This window comes from Vicia villosa, linkage group LG7 (assembly GCF_029867415.1).
Source record: "Vicia villosa cultivar HV-30 ecotype Madison, WI linkage group LG7, Vvil1.0, whole genome shotgun sequence".
In the NCBI taxonomy this organism is placed as follows: domain Eukaryota; kingdom Viridiplantae; phylum Streptophyta; class Magnoliopsida; order Fabales; family Fabaceae; genus Vicia; species Vicia villosa.
The window spans coordinates 109,099,017-109,104,885 of NC_081186.1; positions in this window are offsets into that span (position 1 = coordinate 109,099,017).

Genomic DNA, 5,869 nt, shown 5'->3' on the forward strand with positions numbered 1-5,869 from the left:
CAATTCAACTTGAAAAATTAGGCTTAACAAATAGGCTCAATTCGACATGTTAACAATCCTGGTATACTTCGACTACATTATGTGAACAGTCTTTAACGACACGCTAACTAATTTCCTGTCAAACCAAGAAGCTACCATTCGGTTATACTATAGTTTGATCTAATATCTCACAATTCTCCACCTTGGAGCAAACTCTATAACATTAAGGAACAAACTAGCTTTCTTCATGCAGCTTTATCAACTGCATATAATGAAAAAACTTGCAACTTGGCAATATCTTGGTGATCATATCAGCAACATTGTGATATGTCGAAACCTTCAGCACTTAGACTTCTCCATGCTCAATTACCCCTATAATGAAATGCAGCCTCACATTGATGTGTTTTGTTCGCTCATGATAGGTTGAATTCATCGACAGGTTTATTGCACTTTGACTATCACATTTAACAGTGATAACTCAACCTTAAAGTTTCAGCTCCTTAGCAAAACCTTCAAGTCACAATGCTTCTTTTACAACTTCAGTGATAGCGATATATTCCGCTTTAGTGGTTGATAAGGACATGTGTTTATCAAATATGTTGTTGTTGAAGCAGCGTCTACCCAAAACACCTTCTTTAACCCAACATTAGCTAACATGCATCTAACTCTTTCCAAAATAGTTCGATTAAACCTTTCAACCAAACCATTTTTTTATGGAGTACCTATATTAGTTTTATGCCTTATAATAACAGAGGTTGCACAAAAACTGTCAAACGCCTCATTGCAATATTCAAGGCCATTGTCGATTCTCAACCTCTTGACCTTTCTGCCAGTCTGATTTTTGACCAGAATCTTCCCACTTTTGAAATTCACAAAAGTTTCATGATTAGTCTTCTAGATGAATACCCATAACTTTCTGGAGTAATCATCAACTATGGATAGAAAATACCTTGCTCATGAATGTGATGGACACCTTATAGGCCCCCAAAGATCAGCATGGATGTAATCAAGGGATCCATGTGTTCTTTGTTTTTCTTTATTGAACTTCACTCTGCAAGATTTTCCAAGTACACAGGGTTCCCAAAACTTAAGCTTTACGACTTTGTCTCCACCAAGAAGATTTAGTTTCCCAAATTCGACCAGACCCCTTTCGCCGACATGGCCGAATCTCATGTGCCAAATTTATGTCTTCGACAAAAACATCTGCAGAACCACTTACAACTTAAGCCTTAAGGGTATACAAGTCTCGTTTCTTCACGCCTCTCAAGACTTCCTTCGATCCTTATATAACTCTTAGGATAGTTTACTCTCCTTGAAAAACATATCTTTTCTTGTCGAATTACCAAGAGAAATCAAATTTCTCTTATAATCAGGTACATACCCGAATTCAGTCAACAATCTTATTAACTCATCATGGAGCTTGAGTCTCACAGATCCAACTCCTCTAATCTTGCAAGCTTTGTTGTTTCCCAGCAATATAGATCCACAACTTTGATCACATAGTTCCTCGAATAAGTCTTTATTTGGAGCAACATAGATTCGTAAAATGGTGTCGGTGTGCTTATTTTATTTTTTTCGACTCCGTTTTACATTCATTGCTTATTTATCCAAACTTTTTTATTTGCGATTTTGAATATTTACGACCATTTTTATTGAACTTTGTGACGCACCGATAATTTTGATGTGTGTGTTTCTAGTTTCCAATTTAATACACGTTTGATTTAATTCATCTTTGATTCATTCCGGTCCGTTTTTGTTTATTATTTCAAAAAATTATAATACATAACATTAATTATAATATTCAAATAATAAAAAATCTTAAAAATTAATTAAAATAGTATATTATATTAAAGTATTAATTAAATATTTTTTAATCATATTAATATTTTTAAAATATTAAAAACATATTTAAATTAAACTATATTAATAAATACTATTAAAAAAATAAGAAAAATTAAAAAAAAATGCTCTTCCAATGGCTCCATCAATGGATGGCCGAGCGTCTTCTTAACCATGGCATTTTGGGAAATAAAACTTAAAAGTTGACGTTTAGTTAGTTTTTTTTCTCAAAAAAGCAGCATATGTGTAAAAAAATCAGAAATGTAACAAGGTAGATATTTGTTTGTTTCATTCACAAACACATTAAGAGTGTGTTTGAATGAGGCAATTGAGAAATTTTAAGAAATTCAAAATTCTAAGTAATTCAAATTATTCAATTGAAATCTGTTTATTTTTAAATTCAATCGTTTGAATGAAATATTAAAATGATTTATCGTTAAATTTTTGAGAACATTTATTTAAATTTTAAAATTTTTGGGCCAAATTTAAAAAATAAAAAATAGGGACTAATTAATAAATTTTGAAAGGACTAATTTATAAAATTTGAAAATTATTAAGGACTTATTTGCAATTTTTAAAAATTTTTGTGGATGAAATTGAATTTTTTATAAAATATGAGGATCAGCTTGCAAATTTTAAAAAATTAATAATAAGAAATTTAACCTTTCCATTATATAGAGTGGATGAGCAATTTGAAATTCTTTATTTTTTTGATGTTAATTGAAATTCCTTAAATTTAACTTGAATAAAATACATCATAAATTTATATCATTTTAACAATTCTTCATATTTTTCAACCAAATAATAAATTTTGAACAAATTATTTTCAATTCTCTCAAAAAATTACTCTCCCTCAATAAAATATTTCATCTAAACACACACTCTAAGAGTTTGGAACTTGGCGTTTAATCGTTTGATCTTTATATTATAAGGTGGGGTAGTGTAGTGGTAAGCAATTTTATGGCAATTTTATCCTTTCAAAAGATTTGGTAAAAGAAATAAAGGAAAAAACAATTTCACATCTCTTGTGGTTTACAACGACTTTCTGCATTTGGTTAAAGCATAGTGTCATTCTTTTTAATGAAAAAGTGGTGAGTGCTATGGAAGTTGCAAATCAAATTAAATAAATGATATTAAAATAGACAAAATTTAGGTGCAATTCTTTAGATGTGATTCTTATTATTTTTCAATGAAAATATGACAAATAATATTTAATGAGTGAAAATATGATAAATTTGCATAGGTAAAAGAGAAAATTATACACTTGTCATATTTTCATTGAAAAATAGTAAGAATCACACTTAATGAATTGTACCTAAGTTTTATCATATTAAAATAACAAATTAGTTTGCATTTATGATGTTTTTGCACTCTAAATCTTGCCTTATCAAAAACATGAACTATTCAAAATCATTTAGTTTAATATTTGGCCAATCTCTAGGCTCATTTCGTAAATTGACGCTAGTATTTCAATAAATGTAATGCTAAAAATATAAGGATTTAGCGGCGGCCAAGGTCGACGTGACATATAAAACTTTATTAAAAAAAAATAACTTAACTTGTTAGCCTCAGTTTTTAGGGACATATAATCAATGCTACAGGTGTCGGAGTCGGAGTCGACACTAAAAAATTGCAGCTAAAATGTGATTTTTTTTTAGTGTTACACCTATTATTTAAACTAAATAATTCGAGAAAGAAGAAAACATAACATGCTATTTCGTTATAACTCCTGTATAGTTTTGTAAGTTACAATTAATTAGTTTTAGAATTGATACTAGTTAAGAGTAAATACATCTCTCTTATATGCATATGACATGCAACCATGAAATCCTCTAATTACTCACAATACTAGTTAAGAGTAAGTTACAAATCCAAAAGGAGAAAAAAGGTTTGGATGTTATGAACTTATATTCATCCAATCCCCATCAACTGTGTGAGACGCAGTCTTATAAATGCATATTATACATAGTCATGTAACCTATGGCCAAGTGTGTCACAGGCCAGTAATGTTGAAATTCTGGTTATAATAAAATGGAAGTAGTGAGGTCCCCTATTGCAAAAGCATATATTTTTGTCTTTTCATTCTAATTTTTGTCCAACTGAACCACTTATGGTGTTGACATACAATGAATTTTAATACTAAATGTTGTAAGTCAATATAAACTATCAATTTAATTTTTTATGGTAAATATGAATAATAAAAACCTCTCCTGAATAAGAAAATTAGTCAGAATCTAAGGAGCATTTGCAATACACTAATACTCAACTAATACATAAGCTATAACACAATGCCAAAAACAAAGGCAACAGAAACAACCCAAAAGCTACAATATGGACAAACTACTAAACTAGCACGTGCTAAATGAACGAAGCTCTGAGTAAGTAATATTGATCTTTTTGGTATTAATGATGATATTTTAAGGGATTGTAATTTTCAGAATGACAATAATGGTTTTAGTACTATTCCAAATTATGATATTCCTTTTGTCCGATCAATCAGGCCAACCTTAAGCAAGGACAACAAGACCCTCAACATAGAGCTTCTAAATTTATAGGGTTTCATTATTATTAAAAAAATAAATTTTATATTTAAAATTATATTAAATAAATTAAAGAATAGAAAATTATCATTAGCCGAGTTGTTGTAAAATCGAGATAAGATAAGATATTTACCAAAGGGTTATGTGTTCGATCTTTGGTGTATCATTTTACTAATTATTAAGTAAATAAATTTAATTTATGCCTATTTTTATATTAGAACACAGTTTTTAGATTCATTGGGTCGGTCCTACCATCAGCTACATAACAATCTTTTTGTATTGTTGATCTCACTCCACCTCCTCCTCACTCTCTTACTCTTTATCATACTCCTCATCATAAGTTTTCTAAATTACCTAATTTTGTTTATTCCTCTGTTCTCCTTCTTTTGTTTCTTTTCTAAATTTATTCACATTTTGTCTGAGGCATCTTCTTATAAAGAAATTATTCTTGATCCTCATTGACAACACACTATGGTCGAGAAACTGAATGCTTTGCATAAAATAGATACTTGAGTTTTATTGTATACTTGCATTTGTTCGTCAATGACATATTTCTCAAATGGATGTTAAAATTATTTAGTATTTTTTTAGATGGAGTTTATATAGTATATCCACGAGGTGTTTCCCATAAACATTAGGAACCGTGTAACTTGAAGAAAACCGTACATGATCTAGAACAAGCTTCATAAGCTTAATTTGAGAAGAAGTTTTCTATTGTGATTATATCTCTTAAATTTTGCTCTAATTTTGCTCTAGTGATCATAATTATACTCCACATGTCTAGATTACTTCTTATATTTGTATTTTACTCTCTTTATATATTGATGATATAATTATTACAAGTGATGATGTTGATAGGATTAATGACTTGAAAATATAATTAATCAAAAGATTTGAGATGAAAGATTTGAGCATTCTTTGATACTTCTTGAAAATTGAAAGTTGGTTACTTTTCTAGAGGTTATATTATCTCCCAATTTAAGTACATTGTCAGTATTCTCGAGCAAGCTAACATGTATGATACTCGGGTGGTAGATATGTGGACCTCAACCTTGCATGTATGATTTTCAGTTGGTTTTGATGATGTCATTTGATGAAGTAGCTTTGAAGATAACAACTCCATAAGCCAAACAAATTTCGAATGTTGATATTTTTTTGGGACATGGGGAGTTGATTACATTTGTCAAGTAAAGCTTCTGATGATGGAAATCAATTAAGAAGATATCGCAAGCCTCGTCAGTCAGTATATTCAAGTTCCAACTGAAGTGCTAAGCCTTTGTTGTATAAAGCAAGGGAACTTGAAGATCTGAAGTTGTGAAAGTTGACTTAATCTCGTGATAAGTTCCTTAAAGTGGTCAGTTAAAATGTAAAAGGTTAATAGTAAATCTTAAAGTACTAAGGCAATCACACACACACTGAAAAAATTTCAAAACCCTCTATGATTTCATAAAACTTCTTGAAAACCTATCAAAGCTTGTATGAATTGAAAAAGAACTTGGTCCAATCAATTA